This window comes from Podarcis bocagei, assembly GCF_964188305.1.
Source record: "Podarcis bocagei genome assembly, chromosome: W".
Classification (NCBI taxonomy): domain Eukaryota; kingdom Metazoa; phylum Chordata; class Lepidosauria; order Squamata; family Lacertidae; genus Podarcis; species Podarcis bocagei.
Window position 1 is genome coordinate 68,769,263 of NC_138131.1, and position 21,000 is coordinate 68,790,262.

Here is a 21,000-nt window from a genome sequence, read left to right on the forward strand (position 1 = left end):
GTTTCTTTGTGGCTGATTAGCTGTTTTCCCTGTGTAAAGGTCAGAGGGGGCAGGGTTTCTGTTGAGGCAGGGGATTAGCTGTGGGAGGAGCTTATCAGAGTTTGCAGGGCATCAGTTGAAGAAGGAGCAAAAAGGGTTTTCTTGTGTCTGTGTGTTTCTTTGTGGCTGATTAGCTGTTTTCCCTGTGTAAAGGTCAGAGGGGGCAGGGTTTCTGTTGAGGCAGGGGATTAGCTGTGGGAGGAGCTTATCAGAGTTTGCAGGGCATCAGTTGAAGAAGGAGCAAAAAGGGTTTTCTTGTGTCTGTGTGTTTCTTTGTGGCTGATTAGCTGTTTTCCCTGTGTAAAGGTCAGAGGGGGCAGGGTTTCTGTTGAGGCAGGGGATTAGCTGTGGGAGGAGCTTATCAGAGTTTGCAGGGCATCAGTTGAAGAAGGAGCAAAAAGGGTTTTCTTGTGTCTGTGTGTTTCTTTGTGGCTGATTAGCTGTTTTCCCTGTGTAAAGGTCAGAGGGGGCAGGGTTTCTGTTGAGGCAGGGGATTAGCTGTGGGAGGAGCTTATCAGAGTTTGCAGGGCATCAGTTGAAGAAGGAGCAAAAAGGGTTTTCTTGTGTCTGTGTGTTTCTTTGTGGCTGATTAGCTGTTTTCCCTGTGTAACGGCACGCGCAGTTAGATCCATCTTTTAGATTTAGGGGAGCTAGTCTCAAACGTTTGTTGGGGGAGATCTAGGTGGTTTTTTTTGTGTGGGGGAAGTTATTTGTCCTGTCTTCAAGCTTTTTATGATGGAGGACTTCTGTAGCCAACCCCAACGACACGATCTCAAGATGGAAGGGGAGGGAACAGCTGCAGTCGCCTGCGATTCCTGCGCAATGTTTGCCATCTTGCCAAAGGTTGCAGGCAGCTTTACCTGCAGCAATTGTATGTTGATTGCCCTCTTAAAAGACAAAGTCCAGCAACTGGAGGAACGTGTAGCTACGCTCCAAAGAATTAGAGAGCTGGAGCTCTTCTTGGAAGCAACAGAGCACACCGTCTCCACCAAGGAGGAGACAGGGGACTCCCCTGAGAAGGAGTCTAGTTCACCAACACAGGAGCCAGATATATGGAGAAACGTGACTCAAAGAAGTAGGAGGCCCAGGCTTCACTCTGATTGCTTAGAAATACACAATCGCTTTGAGGTCCTCTCCCCTAGTATGGAAGACGAAGAGCAGACTCCATTTGAGGATCTCTCCCTCATTACAGTCGATCAGGTATATGAAGACGAGCAGCAAAGTCAGTCCTCAGGGAATGTGCAGGCGACCTTGGAACGGACAGCTCACGGAAGAACCCCGACCAAACCCAAGAGGAGGCGTGTAGTGGTGATAGGGGATTCCCTACTGAGGGGAACAGAAGCAGTGATCTGTGGGCCTGACAAGATGTCTCGGGAAGTGTGCTGTCTCCCCGGGGCTAAGATCCAAGATGTAACTGAACGACTGCAAGGAATCATAAAACCCACTGACAAATACCCCTTCCTCTTGGTTCATGTGGGAACCAATGACACTGCAAGCAATAGCCTCCAGAAGATCAAAAGAGACTACGAGGCTCTCGGCAGGAAATTGAAGCAACTAAATGCACAAATTGTCATCTCATCTGTCCTCCCAGTTGAACGACGTGGCCCAGGGAGAGAGGGGAAAATAGTGGAAGTGAACAGCTGGCTTCGCAAATGGTGTAAACAGGAACGGTTTGGATTCTTAGATCACGGACTGCAGTTTCTTGAAGATGGACTTCTGGCAAGTGATGGGCTGCACCTCACAATGGTTGGGAGAAATGTTTTTGCCAAAAATCTCAGAAACCTCATCAGGAGGGCTTTAAACTGACTAATATGGGGGAGGGAGACAGTGCTCCTGAAGGTAGGAGTCTATCAATTAATGAAGATGATCATCCAAATGTCATAGACCAAATGGAGCAAACAGCACGCGGACCTAGTGGTGGGAGGAAAAAATCCTTAAATAGGAGACACGGGGGAATGATTAATGGACTTCAATGTCTGTACACTAATGCGCAAAGCATGGGAAATAAACAAGATGAGCTTGAGCTCTTGGTACAGCAAACTAAATATGACATAATAGGCATCACTGAAACCTGGTGGGATAAGTCCCACGATTGGAATGTAATAATGGGGGGATACAATCTATTTCGGAGAAACAGACCAGACAAGAAAGGAGGAGGAGTGGCGTTATATGTCAGGGATGTGTATACCTGTGAAGAGATCCAAGATTTAGAACCTCAAAGCCAAAGTGAGAGCATTTGGGTCAAAATTAAGGGAGAGAAGAATAACAGAGACCTCATTGTGGGAGTTTACTATAGATCCCCAAGCCAAACGGAGGACATAGATGATGCCTTCCTGGAACAGATGGCCAAGCATGCAAAAGGAAGGGAGATAGTAGTAATGGGGGACTTCAATTACCCGGATATTTGTTGGATGTCAAACTCAGCCAAGAGCATAAGGTCAAACAGATTCCTCACTGGCCTTGCAGACAACTTCATTGTCCAGAAAGTGGGAGAAGCAACAAGAGGAACAGCCATTTTAGATCTGGTCCTAACCAATGTTGATGACCTGGTTAGTGGGGTAGAAGTGGAAGGATCATTAGGCGCGAGTGATCATGCTCTTCTGAAGTTTACTATACAGCGGAAAGGAGCAGCCAAGCATACTAGGACTCAATTTCTTGACTTTAAGAAAGCCGACTTCATAAAACTTAGGGAAGTGCTGGGTGAGATCCCATGGACAACAATACTAAAAGGAAAGGGAGTTCATGATGGCTGGGAGTTTGTTAAGAGGGAGATACTAAAAGCACAACGTCAGGCAATACCAATGAGACGGAAACATGGAAGGTGCCTAAAGAAGCCAGGGTGGCTATCTAAAGAACTTTTAACTGAATTAAGATTAAAAAAGGATGTGTACAAAAAATGGAAAAGGGGGGAAAGCACCAAAGAGGAATTCAAACAAATAGCCAGCACGTGTAGACACAAAGTCAGAAAAGCTAAAGCACAGAATGAACTCAGGCTTGCTAGAGAGGTTAAAAGCAACAAAAAAGGCTTTTATGGGTATGTTCGTAGCAAAAGGAAGAACAAAGAAACAATGGGGTCACTCAGAGGAGAAGATGGTGAAATGCAAACAGGGGACACAGAAAGGGCTGAACTACTCAATGCCTTCTTTGCCTCAGTCTTCTCCGATAAAGAAAACAATGCCCGACCTGAAGAATTTGGAGCAAATGATTCAGCAAAGGAAACACAGCCCAGAATAACTAAGGAGATAGTACAAGAATATTTGGCTAGTTTAGATGTATTCATGTCTCCAGGGCCAGATGAACTGCATCCAAGAGTATTAAAAGAACTGGCAGATGTGATCTCAGAACCACTGGCAGTCATCTTTGAGAATTCCTGGAGAACAGGCGAAGTCCCGGCAGACTGGAGGAGGGCAAATGTTGTCCCTATTTTCAAAAAGGGGAAAAGAGAGGACCCAAATAATTACCGCCCAGTCAGTCTGACATCAATAGCAGGGAAGATTCTGGAGCAGATCATTAAGCAAACAGTCTGTGAGCACCTAGAAAGGAATGCTGTGATCACCAATAGTCAGCATGGATTTCTGAAAAATAAGTCATGTCAGACTAACCTGATCTCGTTTTTTGACAGAATTACAAGCCTGGTAGATGAAGGGAACGCAGTGGATGTAGCCTACCTTGATTTCAGCAAGGCATTTGACAAGGTGCCCCATGATATTCTTGTAAAGAAGCTGGTAAAATGCGGTCTTGACTATGCTACCACTCAGTGGATTTGTAACTGGCTGACTGACCGAACCCAAAGGGTGCTCATCAATGGTTCCTCTTCATCCTGGAGAAGAGTGACTAGTGGGGTGCCACAGGGTTCTGTCTTGGGCCCGGTCTTATTCAACATCTTTATCAACGACTTGGATGATGGACTCAAGGGCATCCTGATCAAATTTGCAGATGACACCAAACTGGGAGGGGTGGCTAACACCCCAGAGGACAGGATCACACTTCAAAACGACCTTGACAGATTAGAGAACTGGGCAAAAATAAACAAGATGAATTTTAACAGGGAGAAATGTAAAGTATTGCACTTGGGCAAAAAAAATGAGAGGCACAAATACAAGATGGGTGACACCTGGCTTGAGAGCAGTACATGTGAAAAGGATCTAGGAGTCTTGGTTGACCACAAACTTGACATGAGCCAACAGTGTGACGCGGCAGCTAAAAAAGCCAATGCAATTCTGGGCTGCATCAATAGGAGTATAGCATCTAGATCAAGGGAAGTAATAGTGCCACTGTATTCTGCTCTGGTCAGACCTCACCTGGAGTACTGTGTCCAGTTCTGGGCACCACAATTCAAGAAGGACACTGACAAACTGGAACGTGTCCAGAGGAGGGCAACCAAAATGGTCAAAGGCCTGGAAACGATGCCTTATGAGGAACGGCTAAGGGAGCTGGGCATGTTTAGCCTGGAGAAGAGGAGGTTAAGGGGTGATATGATAGCCATGTTCAAATATATAAAAGGATGTCACATAGAGGAGGGAGAAAGGTTGTTTTCTGCTGCTCCGGAGAAGCGGACACGGAGCAATGGATCCAAACTACAAGAAAGAAGATTCCACCTAAACATTAGGAAGAACTTCCTGACAGTAAGAGCTGTTCGACAGTGGAATTTGCTGCCAAGGAGTGTGGTGGAGTCTCCTTCTTTGGAGGTCTTTAAGCAGAGGCTTGACAACCATATGTCAGGAGTGCTCTGATAGTGTTTCCTGCTTGGCAGGGGGTTGGACTCGATGGCCCTTGTGGTCTCTTCCAACTCTATGATTCTATGATTCTATGATTCTATGATTATAGGATAGGATAGGATAGGATAGGATAGGATAGGATAGGATAGGATCCCTCAGAGGAGAACACTCCCCCCTCCCCAAATAGCCCAATGTGAACTTAGCATACTTATTGGAAATTGAATACTGTTTGGGGTGGGGTAGAACGGAGTAGCTGGAACCCTGAGCTGCAACACTCCATGGTGCAACATTTTATTGCAGGTTGGACTTGCATTCATTCATTTACTTTCATTCCCCAGAGCACTGGTGACACATACGACTCCCCACTGCAGTGGGCACACTCCAATGCCGACTTCCAGAGCCAAAGGTGCAGCTCAGCCTGTTAGTTGTCTTTCTGGTATCTCTAAGCATCCAGCCAGAGTGCCGGCCATCAAGAAGCAGTATGCGTCCATCAGTGCCAAGTATAAAGGTGAGCTGTGGGAATAGATGGGGCAAGAGAGAGAAGGAGATCAGGAATACAGAGGTACCTATATCTTTGCCAGTCTGGATGTGTTCAACAGCATTGTTGAAAGACCCTCTGGCATCTGGTTAGCCCCTGTGAGAACAGGATGCTGGACTCGGTGGCTGGCTGGCTTGATCCATCAGGGTTCAAAGAAATTTCAAAGAAATTTTATTGCGGCCGTAGGCCCATACAGATAAAAACAAGACATAAATAACAGTTTTTGCACGTGGGAAAAAACAGCCACTAAAACACCACTATAACAATAAAATACTGTAGTATGGAATGGAAGGAAGGAATGACATGCTGCACCTTAATTAACTTGTAGTGCTCCTTGGCAGCGCTTTTGGGTAAGGACAGCGACCAGGAACCTAGCCACTTTCAGTGTCGTATGGATGTCCTTATCCTGCAAGATTTGGGCAAGGTGGAATTTTGGTGGGGTACCCTCTAGCTTCTGTATGATTAATCCCAACAAATTTGCCCGTGGCACATTGAACAAGGGGCAAGTGAACATAATGTGCTGAAGCGACTCCGGCGTCTCCTTATCACATTCGCACATGGCGGAGGCTTGGCCCTTTGAGAATCTATGTCTCAGGACATTAGAGGGGAAAACGTTAAACCTCGCCTTGGTGAAGGCCAGCCTATGGGCAACAGACGAAAGGGAGGAGAGGTATGATGGAACGCAGTAAGTTAAAGTGATACCAATGTTCTGGGGCGAACAAACACCTCCCCCCAGCGTATAATTTCGCTGTAAATCGATGTCGTCCAGTCTTTGGCGGATCAGTCTTTGAGCAGTGATTTGATCTAGTTTTAGGGAATCTAGGGGAGAGATTCCATAACTCAGGAGTTTGGCATGAATTCTACTAGTCCAAAGGCTGGAGAATTCATCTCGCCATAGGCATTGGACAAGGTAATGGTCTGGTAATCTGTGCCACAATGATAACCAATAATTGAAGACTTGCTTCCACAGGCAAGTTTCTAAGGATGCGATCTTCAATTCTAATCGGATGGCTGCGTTGCTTACGCACAGGGGGAGCATTAGGAGCCGACGTAGGAATTGGTTTTGCAAAGTCTCAAGAGGAGCAAGATCTGTCATCACGGCCCAGAGCGGGGCAGCATAAGCAAGCACGGGAACCACTTTTGCCTTGAACACCTTTAGGGCCGAGGGAACATTGCAAAGCTCCATCCGAAAAGAAAAATCGGAGGAGCGCATATGACAGAGTTTTGGCCTTGTTGAGTAGGTGTTGAATTTGTGCTTTCCACCCCAAATTGTGTTGAAAAATAACTCCTAGGTATTGAAATTTTAGGACTTGCTCTATTTTTGCTCCACCAAGCTTCCATTTGTATAATCTCCGATTTCTGGCGAAAATCAGAATCTTAGATTTAGCATGGTTGATGGTTAATTGGTTGAGTTGACAGTACGTGGCAAAGATCTTCAGAGCTCTGGTTAGTCCAACACGTGTATAAGATAGAATTACCGCGTCGTCCGCGTATAAAAGGAGTGGACAGCGGTAATCCGCTAGTCTAGGCGCGTGTGTACTTGGAGATGAGTTGACTAGGGGTGCTCGCATGTCGCTGATGAATAGGTTGAATAGGCAGGGAGCTAATATACATCCTTGGCGCACTCCCTTGTTTATTGGAATCGAATTTGTGAGGTCGCCCGCAGGAGTAAGTCTCACTCTGGCAAGGGTACCTTCGTGGAGCTGGCTTATAAGCCATAAGAGTCTTCTATCGATGCCCTGTTTTGCAAGTTTCTCCCAAAGAATATTTCTAGGAACGCTGTCAAAGGCTGCCTTTAGATCTAAGAAGGCAGCACAAAGGTAGCCCCGGGGGGGGGGGGGGGGACGAGTACTTCCGTGCCAGATGGTAAAGAACTATCGCATGATCAGTTGTTGAACGTTTAATTCTGAACCCTGCTTGTTCGTGACCAATCTGATTAGTCTCGTCTGCCCATCGCAATAGTTTAGTCAGCAAAAAGCTGGCATAAATTTTCCCTATGATCGAAAGGAGGCTGATGTTACGGTAGTTTTCCGGCTCCATTGGAGAACCTTTTTTATGAATTGGTACTATAATGGCCTCCTTCCATATTTTGGGGATGAGACCAGAAGCGTTGATTGCGTCGAAGGTTTTGGCCAAGATGTCAGCCCACCATTTTGGGTGTAGTTTGATGGCTTCAGCAGGGATCAGGTCGGGCCCTGGGGCTTTGCCCGGTTTCAGCTGGGCTATTAGCTTGGCTATTTCATCCGGATCGGTGGGAGGCCAAATAGGTAGGTGGGAAAACAGATGCATCAGATGGTCGGAGGGAGCATCTGCCTGTGAGAAACATTTCTTCAGGAACAATTCCCATGTCGGTGCTGGGATGACTGCCCTTGGGAATTTCCTCGCCCTTCTGTTAATCAAAGACCAGAATTCCCTGGATCTATGTGGTTTTGAAGCAGTAATCAAGGCCTGCCAGCGATTGTGTTGCCACTCGCGTTTGGCAGTTTTCTGCGTGCGTTTGTAAACTTGCTTGGCTTGTGCATAACTAGCTGGCAGAGTAGATGCATCGGAGGTCTTGTACACATTATATATAGCACGGAGGCGCTGTCTTGCTTGTTTACACTGAGAATTATACCAGGGGGCACCGTAAGTATACTCGTTTCGATTTAATATTTTGGGTGGTAGCCTGAAGAAGGACGTAAGATCAGTCGTATGGTGGTGGAAGCGTTTCAACACTATGCTATACTCGTCTGAGGCAGAGTCTATGTTGGAATGGGGCCCGAGGATTTCTTTTTGAAAGAATTCCTGATACCTTTGAGCCTGGGTCTCCGACCATTTGATTCCTCTTACTTGGAGAGATTCGTTGGTTACCATCTGGGTCGCATGTCTATGGGCCTCTGACTGCCAGTTCAGGGAGAGCTTGGCTACAAGGGGAAGATGGTCACTAGATTGTACATTCTCGATCTTAAAGGTGGAGATACACTTAAGTATATCACTGGAAACCAGCAGGTAATCGAGAACGCTGTTTGATTTAACGCTCAGATGAGTGAAATCCCCTGGAATATCAGGGAGGCATGTTCCATTTAGGGGGACCAGATTTAAACGGATGGCCATTTGATAGAGGAGTACTCCAGCCTCGTTAACTCGTTGGTCTTTAGAAGTTCTCCTCATGATATGTTCCAGCTCATAATTATCAAGGTTTGGGGTAACCCACCATTTGGCTTTGGTTAGCGAGTCCCAATTTGCTGCTGTGCGGGCATTAAAATCGCCACCTATTATGGCCGGGGTGTTAGGAAACTTAACATAGCATGAGAGCAAATGCTCTTCTAGCGAGCCCCATTTAGAGCCCAGTTCGGAGGAAGAGCCCCCAGGTGGCAAGTAAGCATTTGTAACTAGAAGTGAGATCTTTTCCCCCGCAATCAGTCCAGTAAGGGCATAAGGAGGCAAGGCCTGTACTAGAGTAAGTTTAGAATGTAGGTTGAGGGAGATGCCTATTATTAGGCCCCCTTTAGGGCGGCCTCCTTTCAGGGAGGGGCAGGCAGGGAGTTCTAGAAGCTCAAAGCCATTTAGGGAAATTTTCTCTACTTCCCACGATTCTTGGAGCAAGATGATATGAAACAGGTTAATATACTCCAGAAATTCTGGGTCAAGTTTTTTCCCCCTCCAGCCCGCAATGTTCCAGCTGAGGACTGATAGGGGGGAGTTCCTGTTGTGCCCAATTCGCTGTCATTTCAGGGAGAGATGTGAGTCCTTTGGAGGCAGGGCAGACCCCGCAAAAAAGTCAGTTATTTTACTTTGCATGGCAGGCACCTGCTGAAGGTACCTAGTCTTGAAGTTGGTAGTGAAGTATTCTGACTGAGGCGACAAAACGGGTCTCCCGCTGGGTAACCCAAGGGTGGACACTTCAGTGGGAAACTCCACAGGATTTGCTGAGACTGCCCCACCGCGAGGGCTGAAGGTCGCCAATGAAACCATTTGATTTATATGTCCGGCCGGGTCTTCAATCAAATCCGGGCCATTTTTTGATGTAGGTGGAGCACTCCCATGACCTGATGCTGGTGAAGGTACAGGGGATGCTTGGCGTACTGGTACCGTTTGTATGTCGGGTCTATGCCGCTCAGGGGAATAAGAGGACTCCAGTTCCGGCATTGATGGATTAGATGGTAAGGAATTGTTTTGGTGGAAGGAACTCTGAGATACACTCCTCAGCAGGGGACTCTTGGAGGGCGAGTCAAAATTTATCAAGAGTTGCGGTGAGAGGCCAACTTGTGGGGCAAGACCTGGGTCTGCCAGGCGTCGGTGGGTTTTGCCCACAAATGGGGGAGACATGGGTTTAGGAGCAGGACTAAGGTGAGGAAGACTTCCTGCTTCCTTAAAACACGACTCCGAAAAGCTGGCAGGGTAGTCCTGAAAAGTGGGCAGAACTTTTCCGTTCTTCTGGACATGTATGAGCTGATGATTAAGTACTTCTAGTCTATCAATTATTTCTTGTTATTCTCTCGTTGGAAGGTCGCCAAAGGTGGCTAAAAGCTCTCTTTCCTCCGGCGGGGTCAGAGAATTACTTGCGCCAGTGGGTTTCTTTAGAGCTCGTGGGGGCGTAGGGTAAATCCAGTTTCGGTGCGGGTGGATATCCTCCGGGAGAGGAGGCTCAATGTCCTGAGGTACTCCCGACCTCTCCGACAGAGTCCGCTCCGTGCCGTGACCGGCAAGTAGAAGGGGGTGGATCATGCTATCCATAAAAACTCTTGTTGGGATGATATCATACCTAGCCAAGAGTGATTTCTGCCTGATGATAGCTGAAGGGATCCTTGGAGAGTAAAACGCAAGCATCACTTTCTGTTGCCTGAGGTGCTGGTTCAAGGGTAATACTGCAATGAGATCACATTGTGAGATTTCTATGTTTAGGAGATTGCTTAGATGCTTTTTAACCCCACTCAGAGTAAGCAACCTTGGTGACCCTGCCCCGATGTTTAGGCAGATTTTCTTAGGTTGTAGGGACAACGCTTGGTGTTTCAGTGCAGGATTTGGTTTATATTTAGGGATCACACTTCTTTTTTTGGTTGAAGGTATGGACCTCTGGCACTTCAATTCCCCTGTGTCTACAGTTGGTTTAAACTTTGACCAGGAGTTATCAATTTTCTGTTCGAGGTTACATAGCTGGGAGGATAGCACATCAATCTTCTTGAATATGCAATTAAGGGTTCTGACCACAAGATGGAGATGTTCATGTTGTTCTTGTCTTGCGCAGTCCTCAGCTCCGGCGTCCTGCACCACCCTCAGTGGGACACACCCTCTTCCTCCAAGCTTGCCGTCCGCAGATTTAATCTGAGGTAAAAATAATTCCTCTGGTGTTGACATTGTTTCTGGAGACGTTAGAGGGTAGAAACGGTTCTGAGTTTTCACCCTATAGCAGAATTCAATGGGGTCACTCCGTTTGCCAGGCACGGGGGGGTCGGTTTTTAATTGTTTGGCTCTTGGGGAGGGCAGAGCCTCGTCACAATCCCTTAGGCGTTTGCCTTGGCCCATCGTTATAAGTCTTTTAAAATAGCGGTGCTTAAAAGGTAGTAAAAAGTGGTAGAAAGGTAGTAAAAAGTGGTAGAAATAAAAACAACAACTGAATGTGAGCTGGCGGAGAGCCAGTAAGTCGAAGGCTGCTTCCAAGGCTGCCGGAGAATACAATTATCTGCTCATTAAAGCTGATTTACGATGCAGGCTTTACAGTTATCAACAATGTGAACTCCTGGCATGGGCTCCAACACCCTGATACAATCTTCAGCAAAAACTTGCAAGGCTGGGAGCCACAACACAGATTTTAAAGAGGATTCGAGATGAACTCCGGCAAATGCGTCTTACCTCATCGCCATCTTGACGCCGCCTCCCATCAGGGTTCCTTTTTTGTTCTTGTGGAAACCAAAGAAGGAAACTGATCTACATTTCTCAGTCACCATCAGAACTTTCTTCCAAGAGTACTGCTAGCATGCGAGACAGTGCATATTTCCTTGTTAATAAATAATAATAAATAATAAATTTTATTTATATCCCGCCCTCCCCAGCCGAAGCTGGGCTCAGGGCAGCTAACAACAATAAAATAATACAACATTCTAAAATCATTTCATTATAAAATTTATTCAAATCAAATTGATGGCAACCATTGGGCTAGAGTTCTGTGAAGATTGCCAAAGGAGGGAGTCAGGCTAATAATATTTTTTTTCTTTTGTTTTCCTTTTCCTGTGGCTGGTATGTCACCACTGCTGTTGTCCTACCAGGGTAACGCTTGTTTAAAGGGGATGAAGGAAGGGGGTTGGGAAAGTACAGGCAGAGCATAGGTGGTTGAGTAAAATGGGAAATCTTCTCTGGCTTGAATTATAGTCCGAGCCACAGAAGAATTCAGGTGCCTTGTAATGCTCACTTCCTATTGCAATGCAAATATCCTGGCCCAAGGCTAGCGAGATTTTACCAGAGGGAGAAGAAAAGTATGTTGTGGGACTTCCATCAGCCCCAGCCAGTCTGGTTCAATGGTCAGAGATGATGGGAGTTGCAGTGCAGCAACACCTGGAGATCAAACACATCCATTCTTAAGGAAATTAGCCCTGAGTGCTCACTGGAAGGACAGATTGTGAAGCTGAGGCTCCAATACTTTGGCCACCTCATGAGAAGACTCCCTGGAAAAGACCCTGATGTTGGGAAAGATGGAGGGCACAAGGAGAAGGGGACGACGGAGGATGAGATGGTTGGACAGTGTTCTCGAAGCTACAAACATGAGTCTGATCAAACTGCGGGAGGCAGTGGAAGACAGGAGTGCCCAGCATGCTCTGGTCCATGGGGTCACGAAGAGTCGGACACGACTAAACTACTAAACAACAACAACAACACCTAGAGAGCTGTAGCTCCAAAACCCAATATATTATTCAATATATTATTCAACACAATATATTATTCCATTTTGCCCTTTTACCCAGTGTGGCAGCTCATAATCTGCAAATGCTAATGGTTCCGGGTTGTCTTCCCATTATTTTATTCCTCCCCCCCTTGTGGTTCTCTTGCAGGGCCAGGACCTGGGAAGTATGGTAGGTAGCCTCTCACTGGCATTAAGGACCATGACTTCACCAAGTATGCTGAGCCAGCCTACACAATGCGTGTGAAATCCAGTGAAAGATGTAAGATGCTGACAAGTTAGGTTCTGTGTTATTTGGGTTTTCCCAACAGCATTAACTGACCCACAGGGTGAAGCTGGCTAAACAACTGTTAAATTTGCTGGCAAAACATTTGAACAGAGATTGACAACCTGTGTTTTTGGGACTCTCTAATTATCGGGGCCACAGTTGATGGGACCTGGGTGATCCATGATCAAGAGCTGGTTGGCTTTCCAAAGTTTCCATTCCAACTGGATCAATGGCACTGCATGTAGGGGGCTAATGTAGTTGTTTCTTGACTACAACTCCCATCAGCCCCAGTCAGCATGGTCAAGAATGATAGGAGTTGTAGTCCAGCAAGGGCTGGAGGGTCTTATACTGCTGATTATTATGGTTGCACAAAAATCAGGGTTCTCAGTTGTACAGCTGTGGACCTTAGTGGGAAGAGGATGATCTACACTTAAGACATGTTGAAGGATAACAGGAATGGAGGTGCAGGGGGGCGGAGCTTAACATATTCACTGCTATCTAGCTAGTGGGTGCCTTTAATTGATATCGGATAGGAAGTCAGTCATTGCAACCAAGCTAAATAGCTCAGAATCCACACCATGCCTCATGCAGACAGTTCTTCTTTCCTTTGCAAGTGATCTCGATCACGGAGAGTCCTGGGCCCTGCTACTATGTGGACCCAAGCATTTCCCGTCTAGGGATATGGAGACCAGTTTCATTCCGCATGGTGCAAGAGAGAAAGCGGGCATGTAAGTTGAAAGATGAGAGATACTATGATGGTCAAGATGGGGCTGGAGTGGCATCTGTGCAATTTTGTGATGAAAATGTTTCTTTCTCACCTTGTGCAAAGAAGGCTTGTTGGTCAATCCCTGAACATGAAAGAGAGGGAATGAAAAAGAATGAGTGTGAGTGAATGAGCAGGTGTGTTATGCATGAAAATGGATGTGTGGGAGCATTATGTGTGGAGCTGTGGTCTTAAACCACTGAGTCTCTTGGGCTTGCTGAGCAGAAGGTTGGTGGTTCGAATCCCTGAGACAGGGTGAGCTCCTGTTGCTCTGTTCCAGCTTCTGCCAATCTCGCAGCTTGAAAGCATACCTGTGCAAGTGGATAAATAGGTACTGCTCCAGGGGGGAGGTAAACGGCGTTTCCATGCACTCTGGCTTCTATCACAGTGTCCCGGTGCACCAGAATGCTGGCCACATGACCCAGAAAGCTGTCTGCTCCTTCAGCCTGAAGTGAGATGAGCGCCACACCGCATAGACGCCTTTGACTATGTATGTAAGGCCCTTTACCTTACATTTACCTTTTACCTGCATGCTTGTGGATTTGTGTATGAATGACAGAGAGCAGGGGTAGACTTTGGTAATACGGTTTTCTAAGTGAGGACAAAATTTGGCACTTCCCCCAATATATTTTATTTCCACAGTAATTCCTTTTGGTACAGTTGCTTTTTAATGGGGTTTCTCAGTAGGTACCCACATGAATATAAGTATTAATTATTACTATTATTATTACTATTATTATTGCTACTACCAATATTATTATTACTATTATTATTATTTTATGCCCCCTTGGCTCAGCACCCTGAGCAGGGGAACAGCCTGCACTGCCCTAGATCTGGCACTACAGAGAGAAGCATATGAAAAAGAGACAGGTGGCCTCACCCTCTTTTTTTATCAGCCACACTCACTGTTTGTCCCAGCCCCACTGGTTTGCAGGCCCTGGAAGGTTGACTGCATGGGAGTGTTGTCCATAGGCTGTAAAAGTTTATTCACTCTTTGATTAAAAAAATATTTCTGAGTAGGGGGTTTTCAAGAACCAGACAGGAAAACCAGCTATGTACAGAGACCTTACCTAAGTGGGCTGTTTGATGTGGGAGATTGTCTGGGGTGATATCAAAGTGTAGTTTAAAAGTGTCTGTGACGCCCATCCATCCCTCCATTCATTCCATGTGTGTGTGTGATCCCTATTGCTTTCCAGCTATTGGCCTTGACCGAGTGGGGCTGCTCTGGATAAAGGGGCATTCAAGGAACTGGGGGAAATATAGTTTTCCTGATTGGTGTTCCACCAAGTCAACTGGGTTGAAAAACACTTTTTACCATTAGGGTGTCTAAGTGTCCTACTTTACAGAGGGCAGTCCTCTAGCCAAAGGGTTCTTCCATGTGCTATATATATCAATAGTAACACCTTGAACCTGGCCTGGTAGCAAATCAGCAGCCAGTGCAGATCTTTGAGCACAGGTGTTATATGCTGACAAGGTCTCACTCCTGCCAGCAATCATGTTGCAGCATTCTGGTCAATCACGCTGGAAGTCTCATCTTCCTGATGCCAAGGGACCATAAGATGTTGAGCATGTGGCTGATGAACGGACAGAAAGGAGAGCCACCAAAAACAGCATAAGGGAAAACAAGAGGGTCATGTTGCTTTAGAGTCATAATCTAGGAAGTAGTCTGGAGGGTACCTATGGAATTAACAGTAAATGACAGTGAATTGCAAGGGAAGATGTCATGGAAGAGATTAATAGCAGTGCACTCTTAACTCCACAGGTGATGAACTTAGTTGGAAAGGCTGCTAGAAGAGGAGATTGGAGGACAATGCCATGATTTTTAAAAGTGGGGGGGATTTTCAGTCAAGGCAAGGAGGATAGTGCCTCTTCCTCCAACATCCTCAAAATCACAACAGTTTACAAATGATTCAGCTTAAGAACAAATAGAATTCTCAAATTTAGAGAGAGAAAGAGAGAGAGAATATGCAAGGCTTGTCATCTACAAGGAGGAGCAGAGTATTGTAGCAAATACATGGGGAATGCTTTTCCCTTTCGTTTGAGAAACATCAATGGAAGCTTGGGATCTACTAATAGATCAATAAGTGGGTTTTTTTTACTCCTAACATTAGCAAGTAAAACAGCAACTTAAAAAACAAACAAACCCTGCATGGCAGATTGCTCCTTCTCTTTAAGCCTCAATGTTTCTCACCTGTCAGATTTTACATCCATCATTCCTGCCTCCTCCTGTGCTCCTGTAGGATATGATGTATCTGTTACAATATAGAAGCAATGCGGCCGCGAGCTGGTAGCTTGAAAGCAAAACATAATGGGAATGTTGGGACTGTTCCGTGGGAAACAGAGGGACAGTCAATTAACAGTGCAGAGAGCACCGGAATTAGCTGAGAGCGTAATATGAGCTGTACAGGAAGTACAGGTGGAGTTTGTCTCTCGGCTGTTGGAGTTTGAAGAGAGCAGTCGTGTTTTTCTGTAACGCTGCAAAGACAGAAATAAAGGCATGTAAATACGTTTCTGTCTATCTCTTTCCCCTGCCTGGGGGGGGGGCAGGAAAGAGGGGGGGTGTTCTTCTCACGCTGAGAAGGATCGCCTATCACGACCTAGCCTGTATCCTGCTGGGGAATGCAGACAGGGAGGTCATCAGGAGATCAAGCCGGGTGCCTAGAGAGTTGCCAGTTTCTCCTAATAAAGGCTTGATTCCCAACATCTGGTAGCAGAGGATGGTTTTGATCCATGAAAGCAACAAGAGAGGTTGATGGAGCATACTTCATCCTCTGCAAGGAGATAAGGAAGATATGGTAGCGTGCGGATGGAAGCACCGGAGGAGGTGTTTTTGCTGAGCAACGGAACCCCTAAGGTATGCTAATTTTATGGCTGTGAGAGTGAACGCGAATTGAGACATTCTTCGGTTCACTGAGTGTCTGCTTTTTGATGAAACCAGCACTGAAAGAGAGCCACATATTTCGCATACCTGAGTCTTGATAAGCCTGGAATGTCCAGTTGCTAAGCAACGAAACGTCAGTAAAGTGGAAAGTTACCGGCCAACAACGGAAGAGGGGCTGGGACTGTGAGAGTCTGGTAAACAGCATTTGTTTTGTCTAATATCTCACTGCTCTTGAAAGGACTTTCAAAACAGCCTGTGTTTAACTGCCAAGTGAGGCAGTAAACAGCCAATAGACTCTTGGAATTTTACAGGCTCGAGAGTGAGAGCTGAGGCTTGGATTCAAAATGGATGCCAAGAAGGGAGGAGGCTTACCTTACCCACCTCCACTGACTAATGACAATTATTCCTCATGGTCTGTAAAGATGAAAGCCCTGCTTCAGAATCAGAGGATTTTTGGGGTGATTGAAAACCCCATCCCTGCTGCACCAACGCCAGGTTGGAATTCACAGAATGTGAGAGCCAGGACGGCCATAATTCTGTGTATCTCAGATGATCAACTCGTGCATATTCAGAATTTGCAATGCGCGCGTGAGATTTGGCAAACGCTGCTGTCAGGGGTTCAGGAGCAGAGGCACAGGAAAGGGAGGAAACAGAGAGCGAGGGGGAGGAATCCGGAGGTAATATGAGCGATGACAGCGGCCCGAGATCTCTGAGTCTTTCCAGTGAATCGGAAGATTCACAGAAAGGGGCGCCAGTGGTCAGAGCAAGGGGGGCGCCTAGGGGGACACCCCAGGTAGAAGGGACCAGAGGGGACTCAGAGAGCAGCAGTTGGAAATCGGGACCAGCTTCCCCACCAGAGCGCAGTAGGGGGGAGGGGTCCCAGGTATCGGGATCTGGCGGCTCGCCGCAAGCGGGAGGGCAGGAGTTAGGATTGGCCACACCTCCATCGGGGAGCGAGGAAACAGTCAAGAGGAAGGTTGAAGGCTGCGCGCGCGCGCCAAGTTCAAATGCACAGGAAGCCCGCCGCAAGGAGGGAGAAGAGTCGGGGGGGGTCAGCGTCAGAAGAGTCCAGGAAGGAAGAGACCACGGGGGGTAGAGGGACCCAGAGGAGAAAGGAAAGACGGAAGAGGTGGAGTAAGGCTAGAGTATTAAGTTGGTGTACAGGAGGCGGAGACTCAGACGGAGCTTCGCCGGTCTAGCTTCTAAGACGTAGAGCTGCGCGCTGCGGCTTGAAAATGGAAACTGTAGCTCAATAAAGAAGTTTGTACAATACTGCCGGCTAGCGTGGTCCTCTGAGAGCTGGGACCTGGAAGCGGCTCTGACAGCTGCGTAGAATACATCAAAGAGATGCTGGTTCTTCAGCGTTGCTGCATTTTGAAAAGCTGACCAATCTAAGGCTAGTGCCAGATGGAGATGAAATTCTTACGCCAGCAGATGGCGGAATGCAATTTCCCTCTACAGGAAGAGATATTCTGCTTCATGATTATTAACAGCCTTAATCGGACTTACGCTGCTGCATCGTGAGTGTCGGAGAAGGCCTCTCCCTCCTCAGGCTCATTCCATCCGGCCTAGGGGGCGGGGCCCAGGCTCACCTTCGCCACAGCTTTAAGAGGCCTCATTGGGGTCTGGGACATCGCTGCTGCTGCATCGTGAGTGTTGGAGAAGGCCTCTCCCTCCTCAGGCTCACTCCATCCGGCCTAGGGGGCGGGGCCCAGGCTCACCTTCGCCACAGCTTTAAGAGGCCTCAATGGGGCCTGGGACATCGCTGCTGCTGCATTGTGAGTGTTGGAGAAGGCCTCTCCCTCCTCAGGCTCACTCCATCCAGCCTAGGGGGCGGGGCCCAGGCTCACCTTCGCCACAGCTTTAAGAGGCCTCATTGGGGTCTGGGACATCGCTGCTGCTGCATCGGAGTGTCGGAGAAGGCCTCTCCCTCCTCAGGCTCACTCCATCCGGCCTAGGGGGCGGGGCCCAGGCTCACCTTCGCCACAGCCTTAAGAGGCCTCATTGAGGCCTGGGACATCGCTGCTGCTGCATCGTGAGTGCTGGAGAAGGCCTCTCCCTCCTCAGGCTCACTCCATCCAGCCTAGGGGGCGGGGCCCAGGCTCACCTTCGCCACAGCTTTAAGAGGCCTCATTGGGGTCTGGGACATCGCTGCTGCTGCATCGGAGTGTCGGAGAAGGCCTCTCCCTCCTCAGGCTCACTCCATCCGGCCTAGGGGGCAGGGCCCAGGCTCACCTTCGCCACAGCTTTAAGAGGCCTCATTGGGGCCTGGGACATCGCTGCTGCTGCATTGTGAGTGTCGGAGAAGGCCTCTCCCTCCTCAGGCTCACTCCATCCGGCCTAGGGGGCGGGGCCCAGGCTCACCTTCGCCACAGCTTTAAGAGGCCTCATTGGGGTCTGGGACATCGCTGCTGCTGCATCGGAGTGTCGGAGAAGGCCTCTCCCTCCTCAGGCTCACTCCATCTGGCCTAGGGGGCGGGGCCCAGGCTCACCTTCGCCACAGCTTTAAGAGGCCTCATTGAGGCCTGGGACATCGCTGCTGCTGCATCGGAGTGTCGGAGAAGGCCTCTCCCTCCTCAGGCTCACTCCATCCGGCCTAGGGGGCGGGGCCCAGGCTCACCTTCGCCACAGCCTTAAGAGGCCTCATTGGGGTCTGGGACATCGCTGCTGCTGCATCGGAGTGTCGGAGAAGGCCTCTCCCTCCTCAGGCTCACTCCATCCGGCCTAGGGGGCGGGGCCCAGGCTCACCTTCGCCACAGCCTTAAGAGGCCTCATTGGGGTCTGGGACATCGCTGCTGCTGCATCGGAGTGTCGGAGAAGGCCTCTCCCTCCTCAGGCTCACTCCATCCGGCCTAGGGGGCGGGGCCCAGGCTCACCTTCGCCACAGCCTTAAGAGGCCTCATTGGGGTCTGGGACATCGCTGCTGCTGCATCGGAGTGTCGGAGAAGGCCTCTCCTGAGGTATCTAATCATAGCCTGCATTTTTATCAAGGCTTATAGTTTGATTAGGGTCTGTATTTTAAAATGAGCTTAAAGATTTTCAAATGTTTTATGCCAGGCAGAAGTACTTTGACAAGATGTTTATCCTCCTGGACAAGGGGCCCCCCTGATTTATAGCAGAAAACAATTCTCAAAGTCGTAAAAAGGGAATTACAGGCTGAGACCAAGGCTACACTGACCCTACATAATTAATAGTAGGTAAACATTAAAATAAAACCATGTGCCTTAAACTTGAGCCATATCTTCTTAAGGTTAAAGGCCAAGAGTAAATGGAAAAGAAAACAACTGGCTGAGAAGGGAAGTGTAAATAGAAGAAGAGGCTTTTATTTTGAGGCTGTAAACTGGTCCATCCTTTCCTTTGAGAAGGTTTATTCTTCTAAAAAGCTATCTATGGTAATGTATGAAATATACTGGCTTAAATATAATTATGCAAAGGATCTAGAAAGAAAGAAATGTTAAATTCTTATTTCATAGAGTCATATTGCTGTAGGAGACCAGAGGGGCAGATGAACCCAGCCCCCTGCCAGACAGGAGACGCCATCAAGCACTCCTGATATATGGTTGTCAGGCCTTTGTTTAAAGACCTCCAAAAAGGAGATATTTCATTGATGATGCATGAGAATGTGAACCCAAGATCCCTGACATCTGTCTAAGATAAAAATTTAAAACTATTAACCATCTGTTTTGGAGGGCCATAGGGCAAGGAGGGCAAGAGGTGAGCTGGTAATTAAGGTTCCTTGTTGAGACAAATGTAAGATATATGACTACTTATTTGTCATTTATAGATAGAAGAATATATAGCTTTTTGTATCCCATAAAAGGCAATAGGAAATGGGTGTATCTTTTAGGATTGGTTATAGCAATCAGCCAATAGGAAATTCAACCAGGCTGATTGGACAGAGGCAGCCAAAGGAGGAGCAAGGGGGCTGGACTGAGGGAATATAAGTGCTGGCCATAATGACAGGAGACCAGGCCAGAGCTTGGTAACCATATACCACTGTGCCTCTCATTTATTTGTCTGACAAATAAATTATTATTTTAATTTCTCTATTGCTGCGTTGAATATTTTATTCCAGCTAAGCGTTAACCACAAGCAGGGTGCTACACTCCCTCCTCAGGCTCATTCCCATCCGGCCTAGGGGGCGGGGCCCAGGCTCACCTTCGCCACAGCGTTAAGAGGCCTCATTGGGGTCTGGGACATCCCTGCTGCTGCATCGTGAGTGTTGGAGAAGGCCTCTCCCTCCTCAGGCTCACTCCATCCGGCCTAGGGGGCGGGGCCCAGGCTCACCCCCGTAATAGCTTTAAGGACACTGCTGCTGCTGCAGCAAATGTTGAAGATGTTTATATATATATTAAGGTGTTTTAAAGGTGTTTTTATTGTTTACTTTGTTGTACCACCGTGAATGGTGGTTTTTATCTATGTATTTTTGTTTGTTCCGTCTTGTTTTGTTTTTGGGGTTGGACATCGAGTGGGGTGGGGATTGGTTTTGTTTGGGCATAATTGTTTTGGTTGTTTTGTTTTCTAATTTGTAAATGGAGGTTAGTATGAGGCTTGGGATTGCTACCGTGGAGGGGCGAGGGAGGTATGGAGGTGGGGGCAGATGTTATAGGCGAAGGGGATTGAGATACGGATATGCTCGTACCCCTTCCAATCTGCGCCCCATCTCGAGGGACGAGGGTAGGGTGAGCAAGGATTACTCACCTCCTTCACTGGTGTTGTGCAATGCCAGGTCTATAGGCAACAAAACCGCTACCCTGCGAGATTTCTTTACCTCGCAGGGGGTTGACCTGGCTTGTGTGATGGAGACCTGGGTGCACGAAGGGGTAACTGTTACCTTACGAGAGATGGCGCCCCCGGGTTTCTCCGTCCTCCACCAGTCACGGACTGTGGGCCGGGGGGGAGGGGTGGCAGTATTAATC

At 47.7% G+C, this 21,000-nt stretch overlaps 1 pseudogene across 1 annotated transcript in view; it reads left to right on the forward strand.

Annotated features, from left to right (window-relative positions):
- Positions 1-5,213: 5,213 nt before the first annotated feature.
- Positions 5,214-21,000, forward strand: part of LOC308578133 (protein CIMAP1C-like) — a 39,120-nt pseudogene continuing 23,333 nt past the window's right edge. Inside the window, exons 1-3 of the transcript in view lie at positions 5,214-5,265; positions 12,321-12,431; positions 13,052-13,165. The product of the transcript in view is annotated as a protein CIMAP1C-like (transcript). The remainder of the gene's footprint in view (positions 5,266-12,320; positions 12,432-13,051; positions 13,166-21,000) is intronic.